The sequence below is a fragment of the Zeus faber genome (assembly GCF_960531495.2).
Source record: "Zeus faber genome assembly, chromosome: 13".
Taxonomy (NCBI): Eukaryota; Metazoa; Chordata; class Actinopteri; order Zeiformes; family Zeidae; genus Zeus; species Zeus faber.
The window spans coordinates 16,608,154-16,627,477 of NC_137198.1; positions in this window are offsets into that span (position 1 = coordinate 16,608,154).

Sequence of the window (19,324 nt, forward strand, 5' to 3'; positions counted from 1 at the left end):
GGAGATGATGATGGTCTCCTGCGGTGGTGGTGGTGGGGGTGGAGGGCAGCTCTTACAGCCTTGCGCTTCGCCAAGTCGCTGCTGATTAGAAGGCATCCGTCAGTGACGGCCCTGACATTGAAATTCCCTGCACAGCTTTTCACTTTTCGGAACACACGCTTTTCATAACCTTCACTCCTTTAGAGACGATAATTTCAGACTCAGAAGACGGGAGGACCGCAATTTCATTCGAATGTAGAATGAATTACTTTGATTTTTGTATTTTTTTCTGAGGGTAAATGCTTTTTCATTTTTTTTGTTATTTGTTTTTTTTTCTATAACTTTTTCTAAATTATAAGATTCCGTGCAGCCCCCCCTGATCCCGTGTCAAATTCCCTAGACTTCCTGTAAATCACCCGCCCCCCACATAGAGCCACCGTTCTATGCTATCTTTTTGGAAATAAGCAATTTGTCTTTCTTCCCCTCGTGTTTTCTTTAAATATGGAACTTCCTTTCAAAAATGACGCATATCATTTTTGCACAGTATTTTTGTTGATTAATCGTGTGAATTCAATCTATCTTTTTGGAAAAGGCTCCTTCATGGTAACTTTCACTTTTCGGTAAATGATCTGCGTACACACCCACTACGAAGGACTCACTTCGCAGTATGCATTGACGAAAGCTGCGAGCATGTGGACGAGTGTGGACCAATGGATGATATTTATATTGGACAGACACTGCCATGAAAGAAAAGAGGAGAAGGAGAAGAAGAAGAAGAAGAAGAAGAAGAAGAAGAAGAAGAAGAAGAAGAAGAAGAAGAAGAAGAAGAACGACCCAGTTTGTTTTCCATCAACTGACACAGAACCTTCTCCCCGCGGCGGAGAACATTCCGGCCGACCCACCTCCCACTTCCACATCAACACGTTGAATAAAACCATCCTGACGGAGCCTCGTGTCTTTCCTCTGTTGCTGTTATTCCTTCTGGGAACATGAGATATTTTGGGGTTTAAAGGTGAAATAAAAAGAGAGCGAGAGCTGGCGTGACCCGTCGCGGCGGGAGCGGTCCGACTCTTCGCCTTCGTGCCGACGGCGCTCGGGTTCGACGCGTCACGGGCACGGATCGGCCAGGTTAGGAAGTGCGTCACGGACAGATGTCCGCCGCCTCGAAACCCGCCGGGGAAACGTGGGAGTTGGCTGGAAGGTTTCATAGCCAAAAAAAGGAGGGTCGCGCCTCCTGAAGGACACTGGGATTTTAAACCAGGTGGCGGCGAAAATGCATTCTGAACCAGGATCTAAAATAACGTTGTGAGGATCATTTACGTGTTCAAACCAGCATATCGAGCCAAATCGAGAAGACTTTAGAAACGCTTGTTATTATACGGTCATTGCTAAAAGGACTATTCCAATAGTGTTAATAAAAAAATAAAAAAAAGCTGATTTTCTTCCATATCTTCACTTGTTTCTCGCACGGCGCCGCATGACAGGATATCCTCTCACCACATCCCTTTGAAATGACTTCACAACTCCTGCTTTAATAGCGCCGGACACGCAAATTTGTGGACTTTTCCAGCGCCGCCAAAAGATCGAGCGCTACAAATTTCGCCCGCATTCTGAGCCGCGTTGTTATTGCTATAATAGTCAGTGATGGATGGAGGAGCAACGGCAATAGGAATAATGTGAGGTAATACAAACAGAAGGCAGCGGCGCCGTGACAGCTTGTTTGGTTTGAGTCCTAACATGGAGAAAAGATGTTCTCGCGAGCGCGGAGGGTTTGTCCTTGAGTCGGGCCACACACACACACACACATAACCACACACACACACACACACACACACACACACACACACACACACACACACACACACACACACACACACACACACACATTCTTGTACCGGTATCAAAGTGAGATCAGAGTTAATTCACCTGGTAAGTGAGGACCCATGTTCCTGGTGCATTTCTTAAACCAAAAACACTCAATTCGGAGACCAGTCCCCGCAAGTTAGTATATAGTTAAATAGTTAAACAAACACACACACACACACACACACAGAACAAGGTTGTTTTCTGAAGAAGAACAGCATCTTTTTTTTTTGCAAACACACCATTATTTGATGACTCACCACGGTCTCTCTCTGGAGGACTCGTGGCGTGCTGCAGGATCAGTGAGCCGTGCCGGGGCAACATGACTTTGTGCTGATGGAGGTGTGATCCGGAAAGGAAACGCTCCTTCATTTCATCCCCCTTTCAATTCCGCTCGAGTTTTTTTTTGTTTTTTTTTAGTTGTTTTTTTTTTTCTCACAATGACATTTACGCGAATTATGGTCTGTATCTTTGGCATAAAGCCGGAGATTAACTCTGATGATGTAACACACCGTCGACTATGAGAATAGTCGAGAGATAGCAACCGAGCAACTAATCCGATGTGAGTCACCTTAAAGAACAGAAGACTGTGTTTTGCTCTCCCACAATGACTCTCCCTCCCTCCCTCCCTCACCCTTTGTCTCCGTCTTTCTTCCCCCACCTCCCCACCCCTCCAACCCCCCACCCCACCCTTTTCTCTCTCTCTCTCTCTCTCTCTCTCTCTCTCTCCCCCTCCCTCTCCCTCTCTCTCTCTCTCTCGCTCTCTCTCCCAGCCTTAATTCTTGGAAAGCATTTTATGCCTGAGTGAAGCGTTTCCTGCTGTCTCGGCTCCGATGGCCAGGCTGACCTCACAGCTCGGGATTCAGGAGCTCTGACCGGAGGACCTATACGGCGACGGCTGACGTTCTAAAAAAATAAAATAAATAAAAAAGAAATCACACTTTGGTGCTGTCAACAGGAATATCTGTCAACAGGGACTTTATCTATCAAAGTGCTGATTTGGGATTCCTCATCGATGATACATTCTGCTTCTAAATGACGACAAAAAAAATGTAAATAATCAATCAAGATGTAATTGTATAATATGGAATCAAGATGTGTATGATTCATCGTCATAAATAGAGGGCCCAGTCACACGTTATGATGTATTATATAATGTGTTATATCAGGGCACTGGATATGACAAGTACTTTTATTTTTAATGCTCTAAATAAATTTAAGAGCAAGTACTTTGACACTTTTAAATAAGTAGCAATGTCAATGTGGTACTTTAACTTTTTACTGGAGTCATTTTGTGTCGGGGTATTTGTGCTTTTACTTTGGTAAACACTCTGAGTGCTTCGTCCCCCACGGGCTGTTAGAGATATAATTCCCAAATCCCTGTTGCCATAAACGGCGGAACACCAGACAGATCTCTCAGTTTTGACCGACATCGGGATGGAACGGAGAGACCGACACGTACGCCATTGACACTCGCTTCCAAAGAGAGCAAGTCTATACTTCCTACGTCGGCCGTCTGGCTCCTGACATTTGGGATCCAGCGGTGGCGGAGCAGAGCTGTCAGAGTCCATCTTGTCTTCTGTCCGCCCCTCCCACACACACACACACACACACACACATACACACCCACACACACACACACACACTCACACACACACACACACACACACACACACACACACACACACACACACACACACACACACACACACACACACACACACACACACACACACACACACACACACCAATCCTCCCGTAGCTGCGACGACAAGCTGCGGGACGGCGGAGCAGAAGGACCAGCGTGGGGTGAAGGACGAGACATCGTTAATAAGTAATGAGGACACGAATGAATAAATGACAATACACAACCGCTGGAGAGGCAGCCACAAAAACAAAACAAAACTAAACAAAAAACGCCAGAGCTTAAAAAGTGACTCTTTTATTGTTTGTTTGTTTTGCAAAGGCCATGACAGCATTTCAGTTAAAAACGGTGACGATGGGATGCGGCACCCGATCCAACGTCGTTGCGAGGAGCGGCAAAAAGAGAAAAACGGGCGAGATGTCCTCCCCGCCCCCGGGAGCCGCGGCATCCACGGTTTACGACCTCATCCATGCCGGCTCTACACGTGGCCCCATGTCTGTTCGCGTCATCCTTGTTCGTCTCTCCCTCTCTCCTTTGGAAAAAAAAAACACATGAAAGGAGGGATAATGAATTCCAGAGGCGAGGGCAGCGGCGGCATTTTGGTGCCGGAAAAGGAAATATTTGGGGTCTTTTTTTTTTTGAGAGACTTTCCTATTGTGACGGGAGCACGGTGTGCGCGGCGTCCCTGCTATCGCTTTTGATGTCCGACTTGCCATTGTGTGCCAGTCCTCGCCGGCTTTTAATGAGACGACCTGGCTCATTATGGGAGCTGTGGAAGTCCACGCGGCGGGACGGCCTCTCCTCGCCGCTCTGAAGACACAAATCACAGCAGCTTAACCCCTCCCTGGGACTCCGGCCCAGCCGCCCTCCCTAATGGCTCCTCCGGGAGCCGCGAATTGTCAGCGCAAACATCCAGCGGCTGAGTCGGAGGAACCCTAATAGGAGACTCCTTTGAAGGTGCCAACGGAGTGGAATTAAATTTTATGTTGCCGGGCGTGAATTCTCAATGTTTTTTTTTTGGCGTTTTTTCTTCTTTTTTTTTTCATATCGATCCGGTGCAAATATTCGGTCGAGGCGGGTTGGCTCGTACCCTCGGCACTGAGGTCGTTAAAACATTCGCCTCCAAATTTATTGTGAAGTAATTTGCAGACGAGGAAAATTGGCAAAGTCTTGTCCCGACGCAGGACGAATTTTAATTCGACCGCGCCAAAATGTAGCCGCGATGTGGCAGAAAACATCATAATTAGTATGCCTCACCTTCCCCACGTTTTTCATTCGGTCCTGTCAGTCACCAAAATTGTCCCTTTCACACGGGTGAACTTTAATATGGAAATATGTGTTTATTCCTTTTCCTCGCCATTTCCGTTCCCAAATTATTGCCGTGACACCTTAATTAACCTGCCTATTATTTGTTTGACCAAGGATGAGTTGAGCATATTCATTTATTTTAACTTTCTTTCCCTCCCCTTGTCCTCGGAGCTCAAGGAAGTGATTATCGAGCAGAGGAGTGACTTTTTTAAAAATGTAAAAAGTAAAAAAGAAATCGCATACACACACACACACGCACACGCACACACACACACACACACACACACACACACACACACACTCACACTCCACATTCACACAGGGTTAATAAAGCTCTATCTTATCCAACTCTACGGTCAACATTTAATAATGATTTTCTGCATATTTGTTGTTTTTTTTACACCAATGTGGATATTATCGACGGGCGGTGTCGGGGTATTTCCACCTGCTGCGCGGCAGAGATAACCCGGCTAATCCGGGGGAGAGAGCGATGCATTATGTTCGCAAAAACGTGATTCCCAGCAGGACCGGCGGCCCCGGCGCTTTACCGAGAGCGATCCCTGGCATCGGCTTCGAGGGCGCGGCGAGGCCCCCGCGATGGGCGCTCGTCCTTCACACACTCGCTGACCCTGTCTGGACGGCTTCACACCTTCTCGTCCAAAATGAAATTGGTTCTTTTTCCGTGTCATCCCGTCCTTGTCGCTGACGCTTTGGACGGAAGGATCTGCCGGAACAAGTCAAGGGGGGGCGTTGCCAACTCTCCGAAGGCAAATAAGCAACCTTGTCCTCCAAACAATGACATCATGAGGGGGATGGGGAGGAGGTGGGGAGGGAAATGACCTCCAACAGCAGATAATATTGTGGTGAATATATGGTGTCCATCTGGTGTCCATCTGGGGAAATTATCATCACGTTTTAATAAATGTATAGGATTTTTCCCCTAATTTTTTGAAAAGCCCCCCAAAAAACCCCACAACATTTTTCAGTCGACTTCAGAACAAAACAAGCCTAACTTCACTTATTATAAGCGGACTGAGAGAGATAATTTAGTCACACATTTGGGGAGGAGGAGGAGGCGGATATGTCTGGACCCGTCCAACTTCTCTCCTATTCTTAGCGCGTGCACTCTCTGTGGTCTCGGTGCTGGGAATCTTTAGCGAAATTAGAATAGCGTGGGCTGCCCGTAGCGTCGGGCAAGGTGCAGAATGCTAATTACGCGAGATGTCTGTCAGGATCCCTCAGCGGGCCGACGCCTGTGGGCCGCTCACCCAGCGTCAACCCAAACCCTCTCCGATGGGCCGGCTTTATTTTCGGGCGCGCGACCAGCGGCCCGCTCACGTGGGTCGCCCGCCACCCACGGACAGCACCGACACGACGCCTTGTCCCGCTGCACACCGCAAATTATGCCTGGCCCCCCGCGCGCGACCTTTCCAGTGGATTCAGCATTCATTCGTATGACTCCTCTTCCGCCTCCTTTTTCCACATTTGTGCAAACCGCGGCATATTTCGCCCCGAACCAGACATGCCATATTGCTTTATTTTCACTGCTGTTCTCATACCAAGGAGTGCTTTGCACATGTACTGTATGAGTCAAGAGCTCAGTTTAGCTGCCGGGCCCCGAATATTATAGGGATCGGTACTTTAGGAACCATTGTCTGCTTGTGCATGTTTAACTGAACGTATCAGGGGTATCCATGACTCCGGGTGTTGAGCCTGAAGCAGAATATCTCTCTCTCTCGCTCTCTCTCTCTCTCTCTCTCTCTCTCTCTCTCTCTCTCTCTCTCTCTCTCTCTCTCTCTCTTGAGAGAGAGAGAGAGAGAGAGAGAGAGAGCAAGAGTGGGGGAGGATGAAGAGAGTGGGGGAGGATGGAGAGGGGCGTGAAGGGGGGCGAGAGAGAGAGCGACAGAGAGAGAGAGAGAGAGAGAGAGAGAGAGAGAGAGAGAGAGAGAGAGAGAGAGGAGGGAGATGCAGTTTTAATGGAGAGTAAACACAGATGGCTTCCCTGTCTGCCGGGCGCTCCTGATGCCGCGGCTGTCAGGAGGACGGCCTGGCGTAGCCCCAGTATCTAGTAAATATTAAAAAGGGACATCTCTCCTAAAGTTCAATGATATTCCTGGAAGATGAACCCGGGGATGATTCATAAAGTGCACTTTGACGGCTCAAAGTGCTACGCTCGTCTTTCCAGAAGTCCCGAGCATTAATCATTGATCTCCATCTCCATCCCAAATAATGTGCCATGTTTTATTAATGCCACCGGCTTTTCCGGGGCCGGTTAACGCTAATTGGTCGACGCCGCTGCCCGCTCAGGAGTGAAAAGGGAGAAAGGAGATGCTCCCAAGACACAGAGGATCCGATCAGAGCCGTGTCTAAAACCTGTAGAAAAATATTGCTTCTTTCCCCACATTATCCTCTGTAATCTACACACTGCCTTGTATTCATGCGTCCGGGGCTGACAGACACATAGTGTTCCCTGAGGACCGGCAGCATTGAGAGTGTCAGACAGAGGGCAGTTTTTTTTGTGGAAGCCTGAGCTAAATATTGATCATTTCATTCAGCTCACACCAGAGGGATGGAACGCCGGAGCAGCCTCGATGTGCTGATGGCCTGCTCACCCCGTTTAAAACTCCCAAACCAGCGAGGACATAAAAGAGACGCGGACGCCTGCACACAAGCGTCTTTCTGTCTCGATGCGGAGCGCTAGAGGAGAGGCAGAGGTCAAAAATCATTGTGCTGCCGGCCAGACCCAAAATAGCGGCTATTACACCTGGACAGCCAAAATCACCGCAGGTTATTTTTCTAAATCAATCCGTCTGTGGAGATGGAGTGGCCATCATGAGCTGCCTCTCTGCCACTGATTGCAGCCTGATCCGAAAGTAACTTGTTTTATCTGCTGGAAAAATGGAACCAAATTGTATTTTATAATACAAAAGCTAGATAGATAGATAGATAGATAGATAGATAGATATATAGATAGACATATAGATAATCTATCTATATCTAATAGAGAAAATAGCAAAATACAGAAAAACCCCAAATGTACAAAAGAAAATGGCAATATGCAATCAAACTCAAAACTAACTGTAAACAATAAAAAATAACCGAAAACAATAACAATAAACAAGAAAAAATTTCAATACACACCTAAAAATCAACAAAAAACAATAAACAATAAACCTCTGCATCAACAATTGTCAGAAATCCTAAAATGTCGTGTTTAATCAATGCCTTCCCCTCGTGGAACAACAGAAATCTTACAATACGATGTGTTTTGGGCTGCAGAGACAAAATGGTGACATAGTGTTTATGGCCACAATAACGTCCATGTGTGCACGATAACAACCAACCGGGGCCAGAAGACAAAATCCAATAATGCAGATCGAACAAAAACAACTTTTAGCAGTAAATTACCTTTATAGGCTGGAGCCACGCTGGAATTACCTCTGGTGCACGCTGGAGGCTCGCACATGGGATCAAACACTGGCTTGGCCGAGCCAAATGACATAACCGCAGCCTTTCATCAGCTTTATGACAGCCCGGAGACGTGGACGCTGCTCAAGCCCGCCAAATCAGCTCCACAATGACGCTCTCCGGATGTCGCCCCGCGCCTTTTTGCTTAGTGTGCAGCGCGGGTTCCGCCGCCGGGATGCGGACTTCGTGTCAGACTCCAAATGAGAGTGCGAATCGGTGCTCCACGCCCGAGACGCCGCCGCCCTCATCCCTCAAAGTGACACTCGCTGATGCCACACTTTGGCGTCCGAGGAGGAAGAAATGAGCCGCGAAGTGGAAATCCAAACCTGCTGAGCAGACTTTCGGAAGAGCCGCGGAGTGCGGCGCCGCCCGGGCGTCCTCAAATTGGACGTGAGACATGTCGACCCCTATTCATATTCTCCGCTGATTAGAACGTGCATTTTTCATTCCCGGACGACAGCCTCCAGATTCAATTATAAAAACATCTGTAGCTTGTTAAGTTGCCACCGCTAATTCATTTCTGTTTCAAATATATATATTTTTCTATCGTGAAGAGTTGGATCGTCATCGTACGCGGCCTCCAAATAAACATTCTTCCTTTTTCCTTTCTTTTTTTAAGCAAAACACACATACATAGAGGGATTAAACATCACAGTGTATAATATCCATGACGTGGACTGCTACTACTACTCCTGAAATAGTCTTCACATCACGGAGTACAGAGTGAGCAACCGAATAAGAACAGAATGACCCCACCCCACTCCACCCTCACCCCCAACACCCCTCAACCCTCCTTAAACGTCACGCGGGGCTGCATGTACTGTGCTGTAGGTCACATACAGGATTTGAGTTGTTTCCGCCTTTCAGGGTGGGAGATTGAGGGGTGCCAAATCTTCTCAAATTCCCCGTGTTTGATTTTAAGAATAAATCGAATTCTCTCTAAATGCAGAGTTTCTGTCAACTACAGCCAAAATAGAAGAATGAGCTTCTTGGCCGTGAGAGGTCCGTAAAATGGGAGGGACCGCTTCAGCCCTAGGGTGATTCATTCATCGCCCCAGTATCTCCAAAAGCAATGGAAATATCCCCTTCCAGAGGTCCTGCTATTTGGGACATAAGGCATAACTGTGTAGTAGGGTCGCTTCTGTCGACTCCTTTTTATCACGCTGCGGTGAGATTTCCGGATATATTCTTCTCATTTTGTCTTTGAATAGTGCAATCTATGCAACACCTTGAATTGCATGAAACGGTGTCGTGCTTTAATTGCACATGCATGTGTAAAATATAGCCGCATGTCACAGGCTCTTGTCCCAGATATCCTCTGATAACTGTTCACCCAATTCTGCTTCCAATTCTGCTTGCCATTCTGCCTTGCTGGCGTTAGTCGTGGGCGGGGCTGCGACTCTGCAACGTGCTGTCCAGGCAAGAAATCATATTTTCAGACCCAGCGGAATATTTTAGACAGCCCTCCAAATGTGTCTCTCAAAGTCAGGAAGATATGTTCTCACGTAACTCCTTACCTCTAAGAAGTCCCGTTGCGGGAGAGCGTATTTTTATTGGCGCTGTTTGGAAGGATGCAAACTTCCCATCTCGGTATAGGTCAACGACGCTGGATATTCCCATTTCCCTCCAGGCAAGAAAAGCACCATCCGAATTGGAGGGAGGCGATGAGGGATTTGCTATTATAGGTAGCAAGAAGGACATTTGGCCCGCGCTTAAAATGTTTCATAAATTGTTTCCAAATGCGTGTGGTGTTATAAATGACCGGGTTGTTACAGTAGTTTACTTTGCTTCGTGGCACAGGTGACAAAACGGCTGCACCGGCGCCCCTCTCTTTCCATCTCCGACCCATCGGGTAGCAAGGCCGTATCGTCGTTGGCGGCCCAGTAAGGTGTGAAATTTGGCAGAGCCGGCCCCTCCGCCCACCTCCCATTTACAAAGATGAGAATCCCACCCAAATGGAGGAATGATGGAATCTCAACGTTTGGAGAATGCTTTAGTCATAAACACGGGTGTGTTATGGAGGAAATATAACAGTTGCGGGAGAAATATCATATTAAAAGCATTTGTTCTACGTAATGACCAAATCGGGAGCGTCGTCTAAAACTGAATGTAATTCTGGAGTTTATCTATCAGGGGATCTAAGTTAGCCTGAAATAATGAATACTATTTCGAAGTACTGAAACCTCTCTATTGCTAGCCTAAAGGGTGGTTCATCGAACCATTCATGACTCATATTAACTTGTGTAAGAAGGAGCATAATAGGTCCCCTGTAATCCCGTGCATTGATATAATTGACTTTGTGGCAGTTCTGCCTGCCGCACGCCACTCAAGTGGCATTTCTAGGGCCCTCCAGTACAGAGGCACAGACGATGATGGGTTTTAGACGTCAGTTTATTGTAGAGAGGAGGCTAGGTGGAATTAGCCAGGAGCAGATCGAACGTGTCATGACAGGGCTGCTATCCCGACTGTGTACGAAGATGGGGGTTTTAACCTGCTGCTCGTGAGCCCAACCAATGAGCAACAGGCATGCAGCCACCCTGACCCGATCGCCTAGATCCAGGTCATGTGTGGCTGCTCAAACCTTCCCGTCTCCACGCCACAGTCTTCATGTAAATCAAAAGGTTGCATCCCACTTAAATAACTGACCATACGAAGGACAGAATGGTTTTGGATGATAAGTGAATGACATGTTGCTGCACATGGCTTGTTTGATAGCTCTGATTAAACCGATGCGTTTGGTTCATTTATCATAGCGGAAGATTGTAATGGAGCATGCGGGTACATCACTGGAAACAGCGTAGGACGGCCGCGCGGATCCAAACAAGTTATTTCATTCTCGGTCCTGACGGTAGCGGAGACATTTCAATCGGGGCTCCTCATCTCTTCTTTCCAGCTTTCTGTCAAGTCCTTCTCCGAAAGTACCAGCGCTCTCGTAAATCCGCTCTTAAATCCATCCAACCTTTCACATTCTCTCTCTCTCTCTCTCTCTCTCTCGCTCTCAGCTACTCTCTCTTTCACCTCTCTAACACATACTTGCACTCCCTTTGTTTTTCACATGTTCGCTCCCTCACAGCTACTGTGCCGACTGAGAAACCTTCTTTGAACTGCAGTCCCATTCAGTCCTGCATCCAGAGGATCCAGATCCATACCAGAGTTTAAATAAAACAACTAAATGACTATTTGGTGATAAAAGTGTGGTTGAGGTTGCTGGAGTCCCTTAATGTATTTTCATACATTCTGTATTCTTATTCCAATTTAGGGTCAGGGTTCCCTTTCATCTCTTTATATCGGTTTTTTTTCGGTGCCCACACACTAACTTTTAGAAGTGGCTGCCAAGTGGGCAACCGTGGCTCAGTCATGAAATAATGCATCCTCTTTATAATCCATAATTTCATTATTCTCAACGGGGCAACCGGACCGCATGAGATGCTCGCCAATGACACAACTCTGGTTCCCCGAGGCAACTGGGCAACTGTTATTGTTGGGTCCTGATGTTAATACAATTTTTTAAGTCTGCTGGTATCGCTGCAGACTTACTATTATTCCTCATCTTATTATTATTATTACAGACAATTTCCACAGCGCTTCCCACAGTTTTTGAGGTCGCATGCATGAACTGTATCCAAATGACCAGCTCAATCCCGACAGTTGTGCTCTAACTTTGTGGAGGGTTTAGGCCAATGGTTTATGAAATACACCACTATTGCGGTTTCTATAAAATAGAGTGCAGTAAATAAATCCTGTCGTTATGGCAGCATGTCTTCACATATTAGGGCTATTCCCCACCTAGCACTGCACATACTGTACGGTACATACACATTGTCTAGTTAATCTTGAATATTTATATTCTATCTCTATTTTAAGACACATTTCTTGTGTATTTGGCACTTGCCGAAAACAGATTGTGATTGTGAAGTAGAACAGTCGTACTGTATACACACTGTGTGCCAGGTCCGTGTTTGTACCTGAGTCCTCCTCTGCCGTCTCAACGCGATAGAACACCTGAATGCGTGCAGCTTCCAGCTCCACGTCATCTCGGTACGTCTCCGCCTGCACCGGCTGGAGGCGTTCTGTCTGTCTCCACCCAACCTTGGACGTAGCATGAGCACTAAGAGCGTGGCTCTCACATAATAAGGGACCTGGACATAAACCCCTCCTCCTGCTTGAACCCACCACCCCCACCACACCCTGAAGGAAGGGTCAGCGACCCCCAGCAGACATGAGGATTTTGCCTCGATCGTACCAACATCTTACATAATTACTGCAATTTCCAGGGCGACATTGGGATCGAAGCTCCCAAGCTGCCGTTGGCGATCCGGTTCAATCAGGTCCCAGAATTCAGTGACCATATAAGTCCCACCAGGTTTGCACCAGGAGGGGGTGGGACTGGGGCCAGAGAAATATGGACTTAAAGGAGGCTAATCCCTGGACCTGCAGCCGCTGGAACTTGGTTGTCAATTTTTCACTAAATTCTCTCTCTCTCTCTCTCTCTCTCTCTCTCTCTCTCTCTCCCTCTCTCTCTCACCAGCTCTATTGATGTGGAGGGTGCTTGGAGGAACACATCTGTCATATAAGTGGCTGCCAGCACTGCAATGTGTGTGTGTGTGTGTGTGTGTGTGTGTGTGTGTGTGTGTGTGTGTGTGTGTGTGTGTGTGTGTGTGTGTGTGTGTGTGTGTGTGTGTGTGTGTGTGCATGCGTGTGTGCGTGCGTGCATGCGTGTGTGCGTTTGTGCGTGTGTGTGTGGGGAGAGGGTGTTCTCTTTGCATGGAGAGCACTCACCTCACACACACACACACACACACACACACACTCACACACAGACACACTCACAAACACACACACACACACACACACACACACACACACACACACACACACACTGTTATGCGCACTGACTCCGAATGGATGTAAACCCATAAGCACGACACAAATACAATCCGGTAAGAAGTCAAAGTCCACAAGCTTTATTACAAAAAAACAGGCAGGGGTCAAAACCAGGAGTTCAGTCAGAGAAGGCAAATTTATTCAGCAGGGAACAGGCAGAGAATCAGGGTCCAGGGTAACAAGGGAGAGAGTCCTGGCTACCCCTGGATGGCAAGATAACTGAGCCTGAACTCACCCTGAACCTGAGAGCGTACAAAAAGGCGGTTATTATATTTACCTCCTGATCCAACTCCCAGGTGATCACACAGACTATGCAGGATCGGGCAGAATCTCCTCTGGCTGTCAAGGATGACCCTCAGCTTGGAAGACGTGAGAAAGGGCGTCAGGTTTGGTGTTCTTTGATTCCTGGGAGGTACAAAAGAGAAAAGTCAAATTGATTAAAAACAGCGTCTACCTGGCCTGGGTTTCTGATGCGTGACCAGATGTATTCGAGGTTCTTGTGGTCAGTCAACCAGTGCCTCCACTCCTCCAACGCCATCTTGACTGCCCACAGCTCCCGGTTCCCAATGTCATAATTGCAATCTGCAGGGGATAATTTGCGAGAGAAGAAGGCACAGGGGTGTTTTTGATTGACAGTAGCTTTCTGCGAGAGTATGGCCCCTACGCACAAATCTGAGGCATCCAACTCCACCACAAACTGACGATTGGAGTAAGGCATGTTGAAAATGGAAAGGAGAACTTGGGGAGGTCAATGCAGTGAGTGGTGCTGCCCCCGGGCTATAGTTCCAGAGGAAACTTGTAGATATTGGTGAACCCCAAGAACTGCTGTAACTTCTTCCTTGAGGCCAGTCGATGACACTTGGTTGGGTCCATATGCATGTTCCCTTCAGCAACCACAAAGCCCAAGAAGGAAACTTTGGGCACATGGAATTCACACTTCTCAGCCTTAAAAAAAAAAAAGCTTGTTCTCCAAAAGCCTCTGGAGAACACATTTCACATGGCGGACTCTTAGTCTCTGAGAATTCATTGATCATTTATCATTCATCCTGGCCTGAAACACTGTGTTAGTGAGACCAAAGGGCATGACCAGGTACTCATAATATACCATGGGGTTGTCGAAAGCCGTTTTTGTGTTCATCTCTCTCCTTGATGCGGACCAGATGATAAGCGTTCCGGAGATCCAGCTTGGTGAACATGTTTGCCTCCCGCAGGAGTTTGAAAGCAGAAGATATGAGTGAAACAGGGTACCTGTTCTTCACTGTTGCATTGTTCAGCTCATTGTAGTCAATGGGTAGCAGCGGCTTGTCCTTCTTCCTCACAAAGAAGAAGCCCACTCAGGCTCAAGATAAATTGAGTTGAATAATACCCATGTAATATCAATGACTCCTGGATGTACGCCTCCATGGCCTTAGTCCCGGGGATGGACAGGGAGTATAGTGCGCCCCTCGGGGCCTAGAATCAGGAAGAAGCTCAATACTGCAGTCGCAGGGCCGATGAGGTGGAAGCAGAGTTTGGAATGTTTCATGATGGTTACCTGATATGCCAAGATATACCAGAACAATACGGTAACGTAGCAGAGAAGGTGACCATCTAGAGCTCCGGCGTCGATGAGTTTTGAAAGAGGCTGCCGGGCAATGATTCAAGATTCAAGATTCAAGATTCAAGATTTTTATTTGTCACATACATATACATACTTCCATACATATATGCAGTGAAATGTAATGCCCCGTTGCTCTGCCAGGATGGAGTCCAGAAAATTAGCATCAGCTCCAGAGTCAATGAGAACCGACACCGTGTGAAACTGTGCAGCCAATCCAAGCTGAGCAAGGAGCAGGGGACAAGAGGGTCTTTCAGAGTGGATTGCAGGGCTCACAAGTGGCCCCTGGTTAACTGATAAGCCTTTCCCTTACTGGACAGTTGGACATGTAATGGCCCGCCTGGTCGAAGTACAGACAGCAGTTCTCCCTCTGGCCACGCTCTCATTCAGCTGACGACAGCCTCTACTGAGTCGCTAGGGGTGCTCGAGGTAGGACCCGACAAGGAAGGAGGCAATGCTAGTGGTCGTGGAAGATCTTGGGAATGACTGGTCAGCGCCCTCTCACGCCTCCGCTTCAGGGGACGTCCATCGATGCAGATGGCCATGGTGATGAGCGTGTTCAGATCTGCCAGATGGTCCCAAGTCGTCAGCTTGTCCCTGATGACATCAGAAAGCTTGTGGTAAAAGCTGTTGGCCAGCAATGAGGAATTCCAATGGCTACGAGGGTCTGAAACTCAATGGAATAATGGATAACTCGTACCTGGAGCTCCGGAGAAACGTTCGGGAGCGGAATGGTGAGGTTCCGGATTGGAAACTGCAAAAGCAGCACAACTGGTAGATGATGCAGCAGCCGTTGTTTGGCTGACGAGAGTGAGCTGCTGGATCCGGTCGCAGAAACCCTGCAAATGTTTGTCATGGCGTGCCGAGGATTATTGGAGAGCCGACACGATGGCGATTAATCTTTACTCATTTTGATGTCGAGCACAAGGCTGTGGTGCCATCTCTCGTCTGAGAGTCTCTGAGTCGGCTGGGTTCAACAGGCAGAGAGTCAGAGTCCAGGGAATCAGGAAGAGGGTCGGACGGAAGGTACAGGAAACAGGTAGTAGTACGGGAAAGCTCAGCATAATGCAAGAGAAAATCTGGCAGGGAACAATGGGAAGTGGAACTGGTATGTTTACTGAGGGACTAACACGGGAATGAGCTGGTGGGGGAAACCAGGTGAAGGGAAAGGAGTGACAGCAAAGCAAAAGAGCATGATGACAAAATGACCAGATGAAAATAAAACATGAAAAACAAATTTAAATACTCGGAGATCAGGGGGGACATCATGGACATTCATGACACACACACACATGCACGCACGCACGCACACACACGCACACACACACACACACACACACACACACACACACACACACACACACACACACACACACCTCGAGAATCACTTAGCCTTTTGTCTGTTTGGCCTGTTTGTAGCATTCACAGAAACTGTTGCTGTGGATTAAGCCTCACTGTCACACACTCATTCTGGTTTATTTTCACTTCAGGAGTGCAAATAAGGCACAAAGTCAGAATCTAATGCGACACAATGCAATATATACAAAAAAGTCCCAACGGTGTAAAATAGACAACTTTTTTTTGACGTTTTCCAGTCACTTTGACAGAGATGGACCAGTAATTGATTTTGTTTACTGGTCAGGGGTTCAGTGAGAGAAGGACGCAACTGATTGCTCCGAGGGTGTGAGAAAATAACGTGGAATCCTGTGGTGCTCTTTGGAGAATCGGTCTCAAAAAATACTGATGTTGATCCGAGGCGCTCACAGGGAATTGAATGTCAAAATGCCTTCATCAAAAACACAGGCATGAGAGCATGAAAGACATCAAATGTGCCTGCGCTATGTCTTAGTGAAGGCCCATCCAGCAGTCTGGTGACTTGCAGGTTTGCATCACTTCACCATCCCAAATCATTCCATTGTGCAAACCTAATGAGAGAGGAGTCTAACAACCGGGCTGTTTACGTGGCGTATCATTGCGACTCAATAGCACGTCTATTTATTTATGTAAATGTATGTCCCAGCTTGCACCAGTCGCCCCGGTGCAGTGTTGTTTGTGGTGTGGCGTGACGTAAAAGGCTCCGGGAGCGGCAGAAGGTCCCTGTGCAGTCGGACATCGTGAAACCGGTCGGAGGTTTCTCTGCAGGCTCCAACCTGAAAGGAAGGTGAGAGATCTGCGTGTGACTCCAGCTGCTCTGTTCTCCTCCAAACTCCAAACTATCTGCCCGGACCAGTTTGGAGGTGATAGACATACGTACTGTGCATGACGTTTTTGAATATGTTTGGAACATATCGGGCAGGAGGGCCGTTTCAGCAAAAAACGCCACTTCTCGGGTGATGTCATGAATGAAGCCGGGCGGCGTCTCCGGGCACCTTGTTGATTATTTTTTTCAGTCCCGGGGACCGCTAAGGCGTGGCGGTCCGTGACCTGATAAGGACGGCAGGCGGCGGTTAAATAAATTGCAATGTGTCCCCCGGGCTGTGTCGTCGTTCCCCTTCAGCCGCTCGCCGTAGCTCGAGCGACGAGGCTCGGAGCCCCCGAGGCGTGTGGCCACGCTGTCACATCCCCTCCTACAACGGGTTCCAGGAGCGGATTTTAAAGACAGGTGTCATCCCAGCACATTCAGGGTGAAGTTTGTGGGGTTGAAACATGGTACAAAATGCAATAAAGTTCTGCTTTGCGTCTTTTCTTGCATCTTGCAGGCGCCGGCTCCCTCGGTGGTTTCACCACAATGATTCTGCATGACAGACGCGTAGAAGATCCCATATAATAACATGTGATTACGCCATTTTCAAGCCGCAGAAATCAACAACATAGACGACAAACGTACAATCCATTAGCATCGTCTGAAATTCAGGATTCTGTTCATTGATTCAGTTCTTGTACTACCCTGACACTGAACAATGCGAAGCCAAAATCAAAAACATTTCATTTGTCCCCAATGGCCTGGTCGCTTAATAATTTCCCTGTTTGAAAATGGAATCCCACAGGTTTCATTATTCCAATATATTTCCAAGTGATTATAACGTTGCTTACTTTCCACTTTTCTTATAACAAACCAAAAAATTAGAGAACCGTTTCGCTTGTTAGATAATAAAGCATCTGAAACTTTAAATTAACTTCTATCCATTATTATTCTCCTTTTAAACATGATATTGTGGCAGCACAATTCAACACAATAACTGCGTGAATGAATGAATGTGGATGATTCACTATTTTAAATTGTGTTAGTGTGTGTGTGTGTGTGTGTGTGTGTGTGTGTGTGTGTGTGTGTGTGTGGAGGGAAAACAGTTTTCTTTTGTCTTATAAAGGCCTCCCTCACAAAAATGGACCAGAGCTGTTTTTTCGGGGAACCGCCGTTGAGCCGAGGAGGCTCAGCAGCAGCTCCCGCACCGTGTGGCGCCTGAGGTGCGCTGACATGATCCGAGCTGACAGAGTGCACTGTGGGTAACGGGCCTGAAACTCCCATCGGGCAGTGTGCCGAGACCCCGGCCTGACCCTCTGGCCACGCAGCCGTGAGTGGACGCCCAGCATTCCAGGACTCTCACAAAAAGCAATATGCAGCTGCATGCGGGTTACGATGCATCATTTGTTGAAGCTTAAATTTATTCAAGAACTGAAGCCAAAAGCTTAACGTTTATCCACAGCAGGTGTTTGATTCGGGGCGTAAAACAGAGCCAGTAATTGCATCATGTTGAGCTTGGGACTGAAATGACTCACTGTTTGAGAGATTTCGGACCTGAAATGGCCGCCGAGTCTGGGACGTGACGTTGCCGAGGTCCAAAAAAAAGTGCAGAGATGACTCTGCGATGTAAAACAGCACAGAACTCTCATGACCTCATCGGACGTGTCGATGAAGCCATTTTTAAATCGTTGTACGTGGCATTGCATTACATAATCTACCTTTAAAGACAAAGCAATTTACAATAACTACATTTCTCATCGCTACAGTGTAAATGACAAAATAGTTTAAAAAAATAAAAATAAAAATCTGAAAACAAATAAACTCAGAATAGGATTTTTTTTTTTCTGGAAGTGTCCAAAATGAAGCACATTAATCCCACGACAAACTTCAAGACTTCTGGCATTGATTTCTTTATTTTTAAATTTTTTCCATCAAAAGAAATGCACCGTTCAGCAAAGCTACTACAACAGAGGGCCATACAATAGCAACTTCATTTTCGTTTTTTTGTTTCAAGATCTTCAGTCAGTCCCGAACAGGCGTCATTTGTTCTCCCTGGAACGTTTTTGCAGGGGAGATGCTGCAGTCTTGCAAAAATAAAAGGAAATAAAAAAACATAACCGATGCTGTTCTTCCACGTTTGTATGAAAAACAGCTGCAAACAAACTGCACCCGGACTCCTCCAAGAAACCTACTGCAATTACATACAATAAAGGAAATAACAAAGGTTTTGCATAGCTTTATTGTAATGTAGGAACAGTACTGTAAGGCACTTGATGAATAATTTTAGGCATGTTAATCCTATAGAATAATCTTTTCTCTTTTTTAAACCTCTATATATTAATACTCCATCTCACTATAGACGTTCACGACTCTTAGAATTTTTCTTTGTCAAATCACA